The sequence below is a fragment of the Phycodurus eques genome, chromosome 17, assembly GCF_024500275.1.
Source record: "Phycodurus eques isolate BA_2022a chromosome 17, UOR_Pequ_1.1, whole genome shotgun sequence".
Classification (NCBI taxonomy): Eukaryota; Metazoa; Chordata; class Actinopteri; order Syngnathiformes; family Syngnathidae; genus Phycodurus; species Phycodurus eques.
This window is the reverse complement of record NC_084541.1, coordinates 11276185-11295843: the sequence shown is the minus strand read 5'-3', so window position 1 is coordinate 11295843 and position 19659 is coordinate 11276185.

Here is a 19659-nt window from a genome sequence, read left to right as displayed (position 1 = left end):
ATGCAGTTTTAACAAATATGACTAAAACATTAAAAAAAAAATTTTTTTTATCAAGCATGATTTACTGCAGCATTCTGTTTTTGTTTTTTTTACACTTTCCGTAAAGTGATTTTTCAAGCAGGAAACTTTTTTATGTCATTGGCAAAAAGGTAAGTCAGGTGGAATATGTTATAGGCAAAACTAATGATAGAAAAAAAATAGCTGAAAGGTGCAAATGTTATAACCTGAAGCCTTGAAGTGTGTGCGTGCATCCCAGGTCCCTCGGCGCGCCACATCAAGGCTTAAAACCTCGGTTACTCATAATCAAAAACGGGAGGCAGAAGGAGACGGAGGCAAAACGAGTAGTTAAGGTGAAATGCAGTCACCGGTGGAGGCTGTGGTAGTTCTGCCCCGAGGCTTGCTTCTGTTCAAGATGCTCCTCCAATAACTTTCACCATCAGCACTAGAACAATTTGCCCCGAAGAGCTTTCTCTTCCTCCACTCTTATGAAACAACAGTGTGTGTTTGTGTGTAACACTGACAGAAGCACATAGAGTATGAACTACCTGAAGCGAATTCTGTGTGTATGTGAGTAGGAAGCTTCTGTGATTTTTTTCTTTTCTTCATTCGGCAAGTGTCAAATCTGTGAAAAGCTGTGGTCATAAATTTGGGAGTGCACACCACCCCTGCAAGGAACAAGTATATTGTGTTGTACTGTATTGAATACTGTATATTGGAACACTAGGGTCAGTGTGATTTACTTTTAAGACCATTTTGGTTCCTTCAAGCTAAAGGAAACTACAAGCGCATAGATGTAGACAACAACTTGCCTCACTGGGCACCTTGCGGTTTATTACTGTAGTTGTATATGGACCATAAAGGTTTTTGGGTAATCCAATCATAAAGTCAACTAACTTGAAATTACTAACAGTCTTTTAAGTGACATTCAATCTATGAGGACATGTCATTGCTTCACCAAAACTGAAAAAAGAGAGTTCTCAAATATTTTTACAGTATATCTGAACATCACATTTTAAAATAAACATTGTCCAGTGTAATGTTTGTGTGCAAGAAAGTTTATTATGAAGCCAAAATCAAAGAGGCTACTCTGTGTCAACATAGTGAAGTGCCAGAGAAACTAATCTTATTTCAAGCTGTCATTTTGTTAATGTTACCATGGGCCATTCTATGGAAATTTGACGAATTGTTTCATGTAAATATTTGGGTCGATAGGGTGCTTGCCCACCCAGGAAGTGTAAAATAACACAACCAAGAAGATCTTTTGCCTATTTCTGAAAATGCGTCAGTGAGCAAGCAGTTTTGAATTGTGACACGACCGTGCTACACTTGTTGACAAGTGTAATTTGGTAGCTTGGTGATTAAATGCTGCCACCATGAATAAAAATGCAAATATTTTTTTTTCAACTAGACAGTATTGGCTTCGCGGAAGCACCATTCATTCACAGTCCGGACGCGGAGGCGTGAACACTCCAGCCAAAGCCAAAAGTTAAGCAGAGCTGCAATGATTTTGTCAAATGCACAAATGAGTGTTTTTTTTTTTTTTTTTTTTAACAGACAAGACTTGATTGCTCTGTGACATTGTCGACCTGCGTGTAAGGGCGAAGTTTGGCGATGCGTCCACTGCTGTTAATAAGATGGAACTGTTTAAATGTATGAAAAAAAACCCGTCTCCTTTAATCCTTTGATGCTGAAATAACTTCTAATGAGGTTTTCTTATGTCACATGTGAAATGCTCACGCATTTTACAGTCCACTGTCTGAAATTTGTGCGATATTTAAGGCACATATTTCCCCACAGACTTTCGTCGGACTCCAAACTTTACGAGCTTTAAGGCGCTTGAGAACTGGAGGCCCTTTGTGCAGAGCAGTAAACCAATCCCTATTATGTATAAGACCAAAGACTCGCAGACTCATCATTGTTCATTATTTGGCGCATGCCCATGTTGGACACACAGTGTAATTTATGGATTTTAGTTCAACACACGCACACGCCTAGCTCTTAAGAATTAGAGCCAAAATGCTCGTTACTAAACGCAGATTAACCACTATCACATTTGCATCAAGATGATTCTGCTGCTATCTGAAATCTATAACTTTCCTCTCAGTTAATTATTGGGAGTACAAGACTCAGGCTTCTGCCATAATCCCCATGTGTAATGATCAGATCGATTCTGCAATTTGGCTTTCTTCAAACCGCCGCAGCTCAGCGAAAATCTACGGCGGCCTTATCTCTTCCCTTAGACAATGAGAGGGAGGGAGGAGATCTGGAGGGTAAAATGAGTCGTGATGACAAGTGTATTGTCACATAATTAAGCTTTTTATCTGTATTATATATTGTGAAGGGTGAGGAGCTCGCTGACTGGGATAGATCATGATAAAGCAAATGTAGGCTAAATGGCATATTTCAGAACTTAATCAAACTTTTTGAACGACCTCTAGCAGATGTTGTTAAGATATTGTGTTTCCACTAATAGTGGCTGTGTGGGTGTCTATTTTTTGTGACACTGAAGAAAATGAAAACAAAGAACTGAGGCTGTTTAGAAAGTGACATACCTCCACAGAGGGCAAACAAGGACGCACAAAACGCTGTGCAGCGATCACATCCACTGGAACACTTGTCCCCACAAAATGTGAGATCATCTTTCATCCTGCGCACAAATTTACACATTTACAACATGCACATCATCTACACTTTAATTAATCTGAAAGACTCTTAATGCGATTTGGTTGATGCTTCTGTTTAGATTAGCAGCGTCATTCACAAACTTTTGAATCCCTGCATTTGATGAAGGCATGTGTTTGAGGGATGCATTTATTTCTATTTTTTTTTAAATAATATGAAGCAATATTACCTGTAAATTACAATTAAGTAAAAATGCAGTTCAAAGAAACTTCTCAAAGAAATGGAGAGCAACAGCAAGACCCAAGTCAGACTGCGCAGAACTAATCTTAATGTGATTAATTCCCAGTAACATGAACGTGTAGAGTATATGGAGGTTAAATAAAAATTTTATTAATTTGGAAAAAGATACGAAGGAAGGTAAACGCCTGCATTCACTTCCCGGTTAGTCCGATTTACGCTTTAACGTAAAATAAAACTAATTTGTCTCGTAAAGGGTAACCACGTCACTTTTTATATGTATAAAATTTAGGGAAAGTGACGAGAAACCTTTTTATCAGTCTCATATCTAAAGGTTGCTACATTTTATGAAATACGAGTTCAAGATGAAAGAGGCTTGCTTAAACTCAAAACACACACATAACAACCAAGCGTGGAATTTTATAGAATATTTAATTACTTCTACAAGGGATCTAGAGGGAAACATACAAAGGGGTCAAACTTAAGAAATAAAATAACACTAATAATGGTAAAAAGGTGAAAAAAAGGCATACGCAAAGGGACATAGAACAGCCAGCAACACATAGAATGTGTTGCTGGCTAAAAATATGAATGTCCTCGTTTAATGCGTTGAGTCAGAGCGACCAAAAACAAAATTGGGAGCTGTGTGAAGCTAATAATTTCTCCAAAATTATTACGCACTACTCTTGCACATCATGGTGACAATTACAGTGTCTCCTCACAAACGTAGATCAGCTGGTCAGCGGGGAGGTCTGTCTCAGTCGTCGCGGGATGCAAGGACATAGGTTTGGTTGACGAAAAAGATGCATGAAATAAAACAAAACAGGCGGAAACAGGGAACGAAGTTGTTCTTCACGCGTTCTGTGGGAGGTTACGACTGTTTCTCTTCCTGCCTCCACAAGGACTCGCTAGCAATTTAAGAGCCATCACGCTTGGCTGGGAGCATACCTGGTACTTCAGTAGCAGCTGCTCTGATCGCCTCGCGGTGGCCCACGTGGAGGCTGGGAAGCCGAGTCAGTTCTCATCCCGGCCTTCGCGTTGGCTGAACTGCGTATCCGAACAAAAGGAAAGAGGGGGGAGGGGTGGCCGTAGGAAGAGCTTAGAACCGAGAAGAACCAAGAGAGATAGCAAGAGAGCGGGAGTCAGGGGTTAAGTACCCCGGGGGCGTGTCGAAGTAGACCAATGACCAGACAAGACCACACCCATCAGCTTGAAACTAGTCTTCAATTTTGACCCATAAAATGGGTTTAAAATCATATATTAATATAAAATACCCCCAACTTTGTACTCTTTAGACACAGGTCAAGCATATAGAGTGACTTTAGTCTTGACAAATCAACTGCTCAAATCATTTTTCATGCTGGTTGGAGTCAAATCAAGACAAACAGTTCTCAAAATCTCGCAGCTGCGTTTGTAAAGTTGACACACTGACACAGACATCAAGGCATACATTTGGAATAATTCGGCAGAGTTCGTAAAATATCAAAAGATAAATTTTTCTTTGTTTAAACATCAAATGCGAGTTCACGGTTCGGCTTTGCAGTTCCTCTCAACGCCAGCGGGTGTCGCCTTGTCCCAGCTTGGTCTCCCGGAGAGAGGAGCCCACCTTTTGGCCTGCTGTCAGTTCAAATGAAGAAAGGAATCTTTGATGACTGTAAACCAAGATTTTGAGGGGAAATGCTAATTAATTTTGGGTCCAGTAGACATCTTCTAGTGGCTGTCTCACAGCAGGACCGCTTGGAAGAATGCAGTTTACCAAGCTGTGGGCGTGGGGGTGGGGGGTGGGGGTCACTGTGACACCCGGTGTGGCGGGAGCGCGTCCGCTACAAACGCATACAACATCGTGGAGTGATCACATCTCCACGTTTACTGGAAAATGTATTTGTTTCTTAATAATGCACAGGGAACTCTTTGAAGAGACTATCTAAGAGACGGTTTCCATGCTTTGTTGCTTCTGTTTTGGTTAGCAAAACTGTGTTGAGGACCTGAGATAATGAAACTTACTACTTTGTTTTCTTTTCCTGGTGAGAAAAGGGCAGAAATTTGAGGGAGGCTGTGGAGATGCGGTAAATTACAAGACGGGGAGACGAGAACTAGTCATGTCACTTTCCTCTTCATATACACAAACTGAATGTTTTCACATCAAACAGCCAACCACTCCCTTTGAAGCCAACAACTATTTTTGACACTTTCATCTCCTGCCCCGCCCTTGAAGATACATGCCCCTGGTGAATGTCTCCCTCTTGCGGGTCCCCACAAAGCATTATTTTCTTAAGTAGAAAACACAGAATGTGACACAGGGACACAGCCACAATTTGTTTCTGGAAATACTGTATGCTAGTTACTTTGTTACTCCGTTGAAGAAATTGTTGCTGCATGCAAACTTTAATTGCATCTTATATTTCCTGACCATTTCTAACTCAACTCTATTTTTTTCCCCAATGGCTTCTTGTCAAATATATCCTGCACAGGAATTGCCCTAGATGCAAAAAAGATTTTAGCAATTCATCCGGAACTTGTCTTCCTCAGAACTTTTTGGCACTGACGCTATCCACGTCGGGTGAAATTAAGGGCACTTGACTCAAAATGCAGCTGCTCGTCTGAAACAGCAATTCTCATGATGTTCCATTCATTATTTATCTGTGGGGTGGTAATAAGAAGATGCGAGGACAGAAAAGGAGGTCTATGGCTATTAAAAGATGATGCGGCGAGTCCAAAAAATAAAAAATCAGGCCTACATACAAAGCGGTTAGGAAAAGTTAGTGTGCCAGAGCTTTTTTTTTCAAGCGTTTGCCAAGAACTGTGGTCCACTTTTTATTCAGTTTTAGGGCCAAGCAAAGTTAATTAAAACTGAGTGATCATCAAAAGTATACGATGGAGAGTGGATTGAGTATGAGAACAGTGGCTGTTACAGTACAGCTGAAGCCTCAAATAGAATGATAAACATATACTAGAGTCATAGTTCCTCAAAAAGTGGCAATCCTTTTACAACGTAATAAATGCCACATCCCAATTGGTCTTTGTGTGCAGCCTGGGTTTTATGCCAGGTTTAGGCTTTCAAACAAGTTCCAAGGTTCCAAATTAGGATTTCAGACCATGGATAAAAGAAGGTTTCAAGCCAGGAGTAGGGGTTCACGCCTGGGTTATGCTTTCGAAGAAAGATTAGGGTTCCAAATTAGAATTTCAAGCCACGTTTATGATTTAAAGTTAAGGTTTCGAATTAGGGTTTCAAGTCTGTGTGAAATTGATTTTATGAAGGTGCTAATGACCTAATAACAGGGTGTACATTATAATCAAATAAACCTTGGTTGATGTGGAAAATTTCTTGCAACCACCATCACTAAATGGTTTAGTGTTGAACAAACACTAAATGGTTTAGTGTTGAACAAATGTAGGCCCATGGGCAGCTTGTCAGAGCATCAGAACCATGTTCAAAAAACACATTGAAGTGTCTCTCATCTTAATGTGCATTTAAAAAGTTGTCTTTTATCGGCTGTTCCATTTAAAAATGAAAAGTTTATTTTCATTTGTACGCTTGTTAAAATAATTTTCTTCAGAAGCATTCATAATTTAGTTTTCTAGCTTCAAAGAGAATTGTTTCATGTTCCACGTTTTACTTTATCATCACTGGACATGTTACACTAAAAGCCAAGAACAGTGTTTCGTTTAATCTGATTTAAAACATCCTAAAATGGAGATGGAGTTATCTGCAAACCATTCTGTGTAATTGTTCTGTGTTTGATGGACTTGAGAGAAACGACAGTTAGATTGCCAGTCTGTGATGAGACCTCCAGTCGAGCAGAACAATATTAACCTGCAGAAATCTAAACGCTAATAATATGCATACCCTCGGGCTTGGCTTTTTTTAAAACTGAAGAATTGTCTTAATTCCATAGCACAGCTGACTGGCATGAGGCAGCAAGATTTGCTTCAATGGACAAAAAGATCCTCATATAAAAGCACTTGCAGACCTCCACCAAGACGTCAACATTTGTAAATGAATCACTAGCCTCTTTCACACAGTGGCTAAATTGCCACATCTGAGCTGTTACAGAAGACTCGACATTTATCTGACATTTTGCCTTTTACACGGAACCCAGTGAAAGGGGATATTGCTACAATTATATGCGCTTTCTCACAACGACACGCCATCCTGCCATCAGATAACTGGATGCATGACGATGTCGCTGCCATTAGATAATTGTCAGACAGTAGCAATTGCTTCCAACACAACAGGAAGTAAGAAGTGCATGTTAGCTGTTGAACTTCGCACTGTGGAATTTACTTGCACACTAGTGTAATCCCACTTCTGTTATGGCTCTGATACTGTGTCCAAAAGTGGAAAATTGCTAGGCTGGGGTCAACAGTCACATTCCGTGATGACACAGTTTATACTAACAGCAAGATGGGAAAATACTGGATTTTACAGGCTGTGTAGTGAGTTAGTTGTGAAGCTTAATTTAGACAAACATACTGCTTTGCTGCCATTTTGTGGTATCTTGGTGCCAAGGAACTATGTTGAAGAGAGTTGAGGAGTTTCAAGCCAATAGCGGGGGAACAATTAATAATGTTGACAACGGATTCTAACCAGGCCTGGTGAAATTTAAGCATATGAACATGCTGAAGTCTGAATTTCAATCTTGGTCAAATTTGTATGCAACTTCAGAGATTTTGACTATGCATACAAACAACAAATTCCAAATTCCCCCCAAAAATATTCAGTCATTTTTCTATAGCACCCATTCTAATTGGGAATTGAGTGACAAATTATCCTATGCCAGCTGCACATAAATCACATAAATGACACTACCAAAAACCTGCCTTTTGCAATTTTAATTCTGCAAATTACTTCTATTAATCATTACATTACATTTCCTGTCATCGTTTTGCAGTGCTTTTATTTTAGAAATCCATCACATAGTGTTTTAATTACATTGGATATTGGTTAGGAAACAATTAATTCATTCATCTTCCGCTTATCCTCCGTGTGCTGGAGCCTATCTCAGCAATCTTCGGGCAAGAGGCAGGGTACACCCTGAACTGGTCGCCAGCCAATCGCAGGGCACATAGAAACAAACAATCATTCGTGCACACATTCACACCTAAGGGCAATTTAGAGTCTTCAATCAACCTACTGTGCATGTTTTTGGGATGTGGGAGGAAACCGGAGTGCCCGGAGAAAACCCACACAGGCACGGGATGAGCATGCAAACTCCACACAGGCGGGGCCGGGATTTGAACCCTGGTCCTCAGAACTCTGAGGCAGATGTGCTAACCAGTCGGCCACCAATTAGCTTATTTAAATTCTCCACGTCTCGAGAGCCAGCTTTTGTAGCCGGGGATCAGATCGCCAAGGTCCCTGCCTTTGGCCACCGCCCAGCTCGCACTGCACCCGACCCCTATGGCCACTCCCACAGGTGGTGAGCCCATGGGAAGGGGGACCCATATTATCCTTTCGGGCTGTGCCCCATGGGCTCAGGCTCGGCCACCAGGCGCTCACCTTCGAGCCCCACCTCCAGGCCTGGCTGGCTCGGGAGGAGCCAGATGAGGTGGCTGGGGCATCTGATTCGGAATCCGGGCACGTCCCACCGGGAGGAGACCCCAGGGATGACCCAGGATACGCTGGAGAGACTACGTCTTTCGGCTGGCCTGGGAACGCCTCGTGATCCTCCCCGGAAGAGCTGGATGAAGTGGCCGGCGGAGAGGGAAGTCTGGGTGTCCCCGCTAAAGCTACTGCCCCCGCGACCCGACCTTGGATAAGCGGTAGAAAATGGATGGATGGATGGATGGATGGATGAAATATTTTCTCTGTATGGAAATGTTGTAACAAAGGATTGCTTTTTTTTTTTTTTTTTATCATTGTGCAGATTTTCCTCAGAATGTAATGTAAAAAATACCCATCCATCATAAAAATCCAGGTTTTTGGCTTAAAAACTGGAGTTTTGAATTTGCCCACAAACAAATGAATTGCCAAACAAGCCCATGGCTGTACAGTACAAACAATCTCCTTGTTGGGGGTAATAAACAATGAGGTTCTCGCTGAATGTCAGTCACTCCATTGGTGCTTTAAGGAGATCTAAGCTGAAGTGAAAGCGAAATGATAAATCGCAGCATTTGCAACTTTTGCAAATCTGGGAAGACAATCCATGCTGCTGGTGAAGGGATCTCATTGTGTTTCATTTTTAGCAAGCACATTCTGCACCAGTCCTTTATGCTACTTGTTATTCTCATTCACCAGCTCTCCTGTGACTCATTCCACATCCTTTCTCACTCTCATTTTAAACCATGTCAGTCTTCTTGTTTTTCTGTCACTCCTCAAGTCATTTGCAAACTCTCTCACAACGAGTTTTTTTGTCCGTCCTCCATCCAAACTCGTCTTCTGTGTGGATGGCTTTGCATTTCTCATGCATGCGAAGCACATTAAAATCGCCTCCAATATCTGACCAAGCACCTGTCTAGCTCTAAGCTGTTGAGGACAATTCATCACCTTAGCTGGCCCTGCAGCCCAATTCCTATTCATAGGCTCAGTACGAGTGCAGCTCCAGGCTGTCACACTGAGAGCCAAACTCCCAAAGGAGGGGATTGGAGTGCAAGTGTTAGTGGTGGTTGTTTGTACAGAATAAAGTCGGAAGAACACTAAACTCAGTCACAGTCTGATAAAGAACATACATATTGAAAACCCTGTTTATTGCGCGTTCCAGACTTAACACAGTTAAATTATTTAAAAAACTTGCAAGCGTGCAGTGGACATGCATGTGACTTTGAGAGGCAGGGCCTGGAGAGATGGTGTGTGAATGTCTGGGTGTGAGCTGAGGCCGGCAGCAGCTCCTTCGTGATTGTGCTCATTGTCTTCTTTGTTTTACTGTTCTCCAGGCATTCAATAAATGGCTGAAAAGTACATCGGAGACACTGGCTCCTCTTTCCACACGTGAGGGCCTTACAGTAAGTAAGTATAGTGTAAAAACCAATATAAGAATAAGATTGCTTCTAAAAATGATATGGTGGGGATGCAAACAATGAACTCCGATATAGCGGGTAAACATTGTATGTACAAATTCATGCAGTTGCACATCGAAATACATTTTTGGAATAATCCAGCCATTTTTCAACAGCACTATCAAAGCTGCACATCCTGCACTGGTCGCCAGCCATTCGTAGATTTCGGGATTAAATATCTGCAGAACATTATATAATAAAACATTACTGGTATATTACAATTGATATTGATATCCAGAGTCAGAGCAAGCCAGATGTAGCCTAGCGTCCCCAGAACATAAACATGGTCACACACAACAGTGTGGAATGCAAATAGTTGCTAAGCATCTCCGCTTTCGCATGGAACTCATTAACAATTCATGGTGAGTCTCTACACTTTTAATTCATCTGAGAGACTGTTTATGTGGATCTTTTGGTGCTGCTATTCTGTTCAAGAGGGGTACAATTACAGACATTGGACCACAAAGACCCGATTCCTGGATGTCTTTGAAAGATTAACCTGAGCGATTATCCTGTGGTGTCGAGTGTGTTCAGAATAATTTTTCCTCACTAATTTGCTTGAAAAACTGTCAAGACTGACACTCGTAACTGTGAAACATGTTCAGTATTTACAGTGGTTTAACTTTATGTGTGTGGTCAACCTCTCGAGTACACTAGACACTATGAGCAGTAAAACACATTTTTCTTCATCATGTGCGGGGTCTTGGATTTCCAAATTTCATCATGTGTACCCTGCTTTAGCAACAGACTTAAAGGTCGCTGTGTGAAACCACTGGGACGACAGTTACAACTTTTTTTTTTTTTTTTTACTGATGGGAAAAATGAGGCATCTAGGTATTCAGTCTTCCTCCATTTATTTTGTATTTTTAATCGAGCTTGGACCACTTGCCCTTGAACAGTGAAACAACGACCTGATTGAGATGCAGTGGCAGAGCCGGCGTTCTTTGACCATGAAATCTTCTGCGGCGGAATGGAGAATAAGCTGATCTTGGATGGATTATGCCAAGATAATGGAATCATTCAGATCGAAAATGGGAAAAGGACAGTTTTAGCCACAAATTCGTCGTCTTTCTCAGCCTTCCCGAGTTGCTGTTACCTCGCTCTCGCCGCACTCTATCTCAGCATCTCATTCTCTCTCACCTGCTCGCCAGTGTGCGCTCCAAACTCGCACTCCACTTTTTCCTTTTTCTACCACTGTGCAGTACTATTATTATTTTTTGGGGGGAATATCTGATGTGCCAGCATAGAATGGAACCTGCACAGAAAGAAGCAGCCAATTAGGAAAGCGCTTTTGATGTAGAGGCGCTGTGCTGCCTACAAGATGGGAGAAGAGTCCAAAGGCAAAATCAGAATGCACATTCTTCCATTTGCACACTTCCATGCGTGCAACAATAAAACGACAAACCATAAATAGTGGCCAGGGGGTGTTTATTTACTGAACTGCAGATTCATACAAATGGGAATGATATTAAACATTTTATTGATATACAGTATTAGAATACATAACATTACAAAAATGTTGTTATGGAGAAAACGACAAGAATCAAGCATAAATCACACAACGCGGTGCAGTGACCACGTCTATTTCTACTGGAATGCTTGATGGTATTAAAGTTCTAATACTGTGCAGGTGTCATAGTCTGTCAGCCACGTGCAGCAATGCCCACCTCTGCCAGTCAGCCACACCCACCTATGTAAGGCTTTGTTGATGACATTGTCAGATTGTTCAACAATCATCCATGCAAGACGCTACAACACTACCCCATGAATCCCGTTCCCCTTCTGCCTCCGACCACGGGTTCTGCCATATCATGTTTGCCTGTTCCTGTGGCTGCTTGTCCAGCGTTCTTCCTCCAACCACAAGTTTTGACTTTGTACATTTGGTTGCCTGTTCCCGTGGCTGTTTGGGATTCTGCTCCAAAAAGTTTCCCCGTTCTGCTCTCTGAATTGTGGACTGAGATGACAATGAAGTGTGAGCATCCCTGGCCTGCTACCTGTGGATTACGGAGTATTGCATGACTTTGCCCTAAAACAAAATCCGATCTTCAAAGTCTCACCATCTAGACTGACACAGACGTTTTTGCAATTGAAAAATTAGTGCTAAACTTTCCAGATTGTTTCAGAAATTACAGTTCACACTGATGGGCGACAAGAGAGAAGCTCTTTTCCTCGGCTGATTTGTCTTGATTGTTTCCTCTCTCTGTAAACTTTAATTTTAAACTCAGCATCCCTCACATATTCTAAAGTGGGACAGAAACCAGCAGGCACCAGGGCTGTGTTGTTTATTTTTTCCAGCATGTTCTATTCTTGCTGCCATTACTGTCTCATCTCTCCCCGACACAACCACCATGCTCAGTTTTCTCTGAGTCAGACAAAATCATCTGTTAAATCTCTTGAGGGTTCTTTTTTTGTGTAGAAATCTGGTGGCCAACCAGCCAGGCAAAAAGCAAGGAGGAGTCCTGACGTCTGCATGGCACGGGCACGAGCAGAGAAAAAGGCTACAGGAGCTAGCTTGGAAAGGACAATACTTCAGAATCTGCCAAAAATCACAGTTAGAAGTCTCCTTCCATCACTAATTCCCCTGGGTGGAGGTGCACTTAGTTCACTAAAGCTTTTCTGGCTGTGTATCATGGAGACTTTGGATACCGTGGCCTTGGACTGTAAGAGAGACAGATTAAGATGTCTGCAGCTGAGTCTTCTCTGCCACTGAGATCAGCTTCTCCTGCGCCCACTCTCTTTTTTTCCCTTTTCTCTCAAAACTCACAGGTAGAAGGAAGTGTTGGTTGTTGTCACATTTTCTTTACTTAGTGGTCTCAATTCTGTGTTTATAGCTGTTTTTTTATAATTTTTTTATTCAAAGAAAGAACAGTGATGATCATTTAAAAAAGAAAATGTGAATAATGTTTGCCTGCCCTATCAGCCATTGTAGAGAGCACAAACAAGCAAAAAAAGGCAGCTTCAAACCAAAATGGCGGAGCTCCTGTTCAATTTCAAGCATGGGTCCTTGAGAATTTTTCATCAGGCCTGTTTTAATAGCCGCGGTTACCAAATTGGTGTTGGGGTGGGCGGGGAATTTTTCCCAACATTCCAAAGGGTGCTACTGAGTTTTTTTTGGGGGGAAAGGTCGTGCTGGGGACTCCTATAACACTGTACTTACATTTTCACCAGGATACACAAACTTGAAAAAATTGGTGGGTTTTGCGACTGTTTCGAGGTCCCCTTAAATAGGGATGAATTCGTCGAAGGAATAATAAGCAACATTTCCAAGAGGGCTGGTGCTCGGGCCCTAATACACACAAAAGCACCAAACTTTGTAAAGACCCCAACAATGCTAATTTGTTTTGAGATCAAATTGTATCCTTCACCAATACCCACCTCTGGTAAACACAACATTTTAATTATGTCTATAAAGAATGAAAGCAAATTGTCAAAAATCTCTTCGTATAAATTTTGGCTGCGCCCCAAATTTAGAGGATTAATCATGAACATCACAAACATGTTAAATTGAAACCAATATTGTTGTAGTACATACGATATTTCCTTAAATAGTGGTTATCACCTGGCAGGTGTCTATTTGAAGGAGGCCCCTATTTAAGGGAGGCTTTTTCTTTTGCTTTTTTTTAGTGGTTTTCCTTATGATGGCCCATCAGAAGGGTACCTGTGATGTCAGTGAGGAAAAGTGAGATGAAAACCACAGGACAGAAAATGGAAACAGTGTGTCAGAAGGCAGGGTTTGTCTCCTAAGTACAGTAATACGTACGTACATTAATAGCATTAAACTGAAAGCACAATGGCTAATAATTTGCATTGAAATAACCTGAGCAGCTTACCAAAAACTGTTTTCTGTTCTCTTTAGATTTATATGTCTGTCAGGCGTCGTCAGCGACAAGCCATTAATGAGTTGTCCAATTTACACTGAGTAAGATTCAGGCATGAAATATTCTTCGGCGTTAGACCCTCACTCAATAGAAAGGTGGGTGGGGCGGGCGGCATCCAGTCATGAAGCCCGACGACACAACAACACCGCTATTTTCACTCAAGCAGATGAGATGATGTCTTTTTATCCTCAGCAGGAAGCATATCTTTCATCCAGGTTGTGCTTTGCAAGTAGGTCACTCACAGCCAGGCATGAAAGGCAGTAAAATGGAGATAAATCTGGATGGTGTATTAGGTTCTTTTGAAAAGTGTCTGCAATTGGAGGATAAGGTCTGTAGAGGAGGAGTGGCGGTGGTGATGGTGGATCTCACTACTTCTGAGGTCTTCCACCCTCTGGCATCAGATAAGTCACTCTACTTGGAAGAACAATTTTTTTGAAATCGCAAGCTTATGTTGGATCCGCTTAGGTAGACTTGCAAGATTAATGCACAAGTTAAAAAAGGTGATGATAAAAGTAGTGAATGCCCTTTCCTGTGCTGCAGATCTTACCAAACAGTCCATCTTTCAAAATCCATTTCATTATTTAGTTTTCCTGCACTTGGGTGAAGGTGTGCCTCTGACACCATCGATAAAATCTGACCATTGAGAAACTGTATTTTTTTGCTGCTTGTTATTCCACCAGAGGTAAACAAAAAAGAAATATTGCATATTTTTTAAACCAGAAAATAGGTTTTACTAAAGATTTAGAATCACTAGAATTACAGCTGTTTTCTGTTGTTGTTGTTGCTTTTTTTAAAGAAACTTGAGAATCACCTCTGCTACCCTATCGATTACCAGCTGAAATTTATGATCACTGTCAAAAACAAAAAGCACTTGTACATTAGCGTTACCGGACATTTGTTACTTGAACAAAACACATGACAATCGCAACATGTTGTTTTTAAAGGAGACATTTCATGATTCAAAACAGTTCCCAGGTGTCTTAACGTCTTACATGTCATACTTTTGTCAAAATATCCACAGGTTCACAAACACAAAGACTGTATGAATTACATTTTCTTTCGTGGCGTCAGCACTTCATCCCAGAGCCGATGAATTACACTTGTTGATTACTGTGTGGACGTGGCTTGTGAAATGGCCAAGCCTAGCTTGTCCTGCCATGGGCAGAGAAACTGATAGAACTCGGGGTGGCCGCGCATGCCGGCAGGCTGGCTGACCTTCAGTCTGGCCACCACGTAGCTCTGCCCCTGGAGACAATGACGAAAAGGGAATATTGGGCTCTTAAAAAATAGTGCGCATTTCTTTTTAAAAACTCCAACAACTGTATGAACTGAAAAGCGTGTTTCATGGATTCAACCAACTTCTGACACCTGTGAACTTCAATTCGAACAATCTTGCTTTGGAGCCAGTAAACTTAACAACAGAAACATCAATGAATAGATTCGAACGATGAAGCTAAAATTACTTTCATTACATTTCTTGGATATGTTTAACTGTTGTTTCAGGTGTTCAGTAAACGCACACGCGCGCAGAGACACACGCACCTACACACATAGCGTAGTAGAAAAAAGTATGTGTCAAGACAACGGCGATAACTCTCTAGTCCAGCGGTGTCAAACTCATTTTGGTCTCGGGCCGCATTGCAGTTATGATTTCCCTCACAGAGCCGTTAGATCAGTGAACTGTTTAATCACCAAATCATATTATTACCATTATACAACAAATTGAGGGATAACTACGTTTGAAATCAGAAGACAAGAATAATAGTTTGTTCAAGTATTGTTAAAGTTACTCTAGAAGAAGGGTTTGGTAACAGAAAAATGCAATATTTCAACATTATTATTATGACAATTTGGAATTTGGGTACAGATTTTAACAAAATTGACGGAAGTTGATTTGCTTTCGCGGGCCACATAAAATGATGTGGCGGGCCGCATCTGGCCCCCGGGCCTATGAGTTTGACACATATGCTCTAGCCCATCAGCGCTTGCACACTCGCTGTTGTAGAAGAATGGCTGCGCTATGCATAACGCTGCAAGAAACACACCCAGGGTCTCCTCTTAGGAAAACTATGTGGATATGCTCTTGCATGTGTGAAGGATTTCTGTTCGTATGAGTGCGGATACATGTAAATCACTGGTGGTAGAAGCGAGCGTCCCCGCGGCGTTTGTGCGAAGCTAATAAAATAACCCGAGGCTGCTTGTGAGCCACCCACAGGGGGAGACGCCACCTCAGTCGCTCATCTGGAGACACCCCTCAGGCCGCCCGTGACCCGACTCTCCATCACAACTCGCTGACCCCCGAGGTAGATACTTGCGTGCAGCCATCAGCTCCTGTTTGCGTGCCAATGCATTTGTCTGCGCATGCGTTTACATTTGCGCACAGGTCTTTGCTTGTGTTTTAGGCCATGTCCATACAAGGTTATTCAAAAGAAAAAAAATATGTGTGTGTTTTGTGCATTACAAACACAAACATGTTTTTAAGGTCACTAAAACTCACTTTGTTTAACAACTACAGCTCGGGTGAAAAAATAAATACTTTACATTGAAATGACAACATTTTTGGCTTGTCTCCACTTGATGTCACAATATGAGCAATTACTGGAGGTAATCACCATATTTATGTCTCTTTTCCACAGATCCCGCAAAATTGCTGCATTAATGTCATTACAGAAGTTCCGGAATTTATCCGTCTTTTTTTTTTTACACAGAACCAAGCAAATGGAGAATATTGATTTGATCCCTCAGTTAAATAATCAAGTGTCTGGTGTGATGTATAAAAAAAATACTTGGACAGCAACTGAGTGTCGTCCGCTGTAACTTTACACTCCTGTTCCAGAATTATGGAATTCCATTACAAGTATCATCCTGTGATACTTCTGATTATAACTTCAGAATTTCAAACTTCATTACGTGTGAGTGCGCTTCATACAGAACAGCGGTAAAATCCTAGCTTTTATAGGATCTAAAGTGGCTATAGATTTCATGTGCCACTTTTTTTATTTAATAAAATGCTTCTGGTTGGTAGAATTTAGTTGCTTGGGTGCGTCCAATGATATACTAATATTGCAGTAGTCCATTGCACCGGACTATTGCAATATTAGTCTTTCGAACTGCTCTAAGTGCTAGAGGACTCTGCATCTTTTTCCACAATTGTCAAAAAAATAAAAAAAATTACCGGCATTACCAGATAACTAGCAACCCTTTATTGCTCAGTGACTGTTTTTTGTCAATGTCTTTATGTCTCAAAAATGTTCTCTGTCAATTGACTGTCTGTTGTCGTACTAGAGCGGCTCCAACTACCAGAGACAAATTCCTTGTGTGTTTTTTGGACATACTTGGCAAATAAAGATGATTCTGATTCTGATTCTGAAGTCAAACGCCTCCCTCAAACAGACGCATCCTTTTCCCCCCCCATCAGTAAAAAAGTGAACTACACTACAGTAATCTCTAAGTAAAACACACAAGATACCACAAAAGCCCTGTCCACCACAACAGTGTGTCAAGGCAGTATGTTGTACTGATACATTTTAGAGACGAAATGCATGTCGGGTAGGAGCTAAGTTTAGCCTGGGTTGTTATTTGAAGTTACGCATGTGTATGAAATTATTTTAGTTTGTTTTGGAATCATAGTTTGTTGTATGTTTACTGTTCAAACAAGGAAACACTTGGCGAAGTGTCAGCTGTGGTTTGCGCTATTTGCGGCAGGGCATAGATACTATTTCTCACACACGAGCATTAAAAAGTTATCTGCTTCAGCCAACTTGAAATATGTTGCTAACAAAAACAGCAGCACGTATCAAACCATGTTAATGGGATGAATTAAGGCGCGGACTCTCACTGCATGTTGAAGACAAGTTCTTTGCGCAGTGTTAAAGAAGATCTTACAATTACTATCTATTAGGGTTCCAGTAGTCTGACATTTGATCACTCCACAATGTTGTGTACAGCCATATTTATGATCCAGGGATCTATGATACGCATTAGTTTCCACCCATTCCGACTCAGTTCTTAATGTTTCCGTGCACTTCCATATAATAATCTTTATGGGTTTATTTCAACTCCAGTTTAAATTGACATGAATTGTAATACAGCAAGCTCTTGTTTAATATTATTTTAAAAACGCTTTGGTACAAATGAAGACCTAATAAGACCTTCTAATAGAAACGTGCAGTTGCGTAAGTAAATGTGGAACTATAGTAACTGACACGGTGTGTACTTTAAGAGGTGGCCAAAATGCATCCCATCTAACAGCGCACGCAATATCATGTGTACTGTCATGTTTCAGAACAGAATTCTCAAGTGTATCAAACTTATACTGCGTTCATGCTTTGGGCAAACCAATGATCGTGAATATTTCAATATCCTATCAAACACTTAAGTCCTTCTTCTCAACTTTTCACAGTCTGGCATCTTTAGGTTCAAAACTTTGCTAGTTGGAGGTGAGTTCACACCGCAATTTTTCCACTTCTCCTGCATGTCCCCGGAGCTCTAAATTCCCCGTTTCCCTCCTGATTCACGCCTCTTTATGACTGGAAGGCAGCATGAGCCCAAATTAAAGAAGTGGCAAGATGTGACCAGCAGTCATACCTTTCTTTTCGCACGCAACTGTTCTTCATTCAACACTTCCAATGTTCTTTAGTCATTCTTCTTTATTTTCGCCATCCCTCTCGTGTGTCCTGATGTGCACTTGGAGCTTACGTTCTGGCATTTCGTCCATCCTCGTGTCAGAGCTTGCTCCCTCACTCAATGTTCCCATTCCTCTTCTTCCCATCGCTCGCTCTTCTATCGTCCTTCATGGACAATTTACAGAGAGCTCATTTATCAACCTGCAGTCCTTGGAGAATTCAAGACTATTTTAACACAAACCCCCCAAAGGTCCAAAAAACTAGAGAGATGATTCCTTCCTGCCCCCTTTTAGAATTGCCTCAGGGAGGTAAAAAAAACATCAGTCTGAGCTCTACAAATTCTGCTCGTGTTCATTGCGTCACCTTTAGAGAATGATTCTTAGAGCTAATTGTGCTGTCATTCAAGCAGAGCCTAATGGAAAAGCTGGAGTGAATGCGTGTTTGCTCATTTGTTTGCAGACAAGAAACCCTCTAAGAATTTTCACCTTGTGAGAATGTCATTTATTACAAAACGTATTAGATGTGACCTTTGCAAAGGGTGTCTTGTTGATAGGTGAATACTGGTAGATCTAAATGGAGATTGCAACAATAGGGAAAAACAATCATTAATTAATCTATGAATTTTTAAAAAATATGATTTTTAAAGGAATGAGTGAATCTCTGTGACTATTCTGACCTCTCGTTTCAATGAGCAAGGAGCGAAATGTATGCTGCCCTTAGTGGAGGTACGAGTGGATGAAGCTAAACCTCCCCTCGCCTCATTTAGACTGCAAATTAGTTGAACGTCCTGTCGATTTACAACCATTGGGTTGTTCACGCCAACAATCAACAATCAATTTGGCAGCATTCCTATTGGTCAATTAATCGCTATTAATCCCTCTGGCATCATGTTGCCTCTCACAGGTCAGTCTTGACTCTCGGACAGACTTCTGGTTTGTGTCCAGCGTATCATCATTTTCACTTATTTAGCGTCTGACCATGTTTTACTCTCTTCCCTTTGATCCAGTTTGGCAAAAAGATGAATTGAACTCAGCCGATATCTCAAATTTCAGACTGTATTGACATTTACACAATCCAAATGTCAAAAGAAGATTTAATTAAAACTGTGGTGAAGCAAAAATAAATCAATCAATTCATTAAATTCCATCTTCACATCAGTAAACACACATCAGTTTCCCTCTCAAGTCCGAATTTGAGACCAATAGCCTCATCCCATATAAAAATGACAAAATATAAATAGCGTAACATATAATAGCGTAACAATAACAAAATAGCGACTGAATTAAAAAAGGAAAAGACTG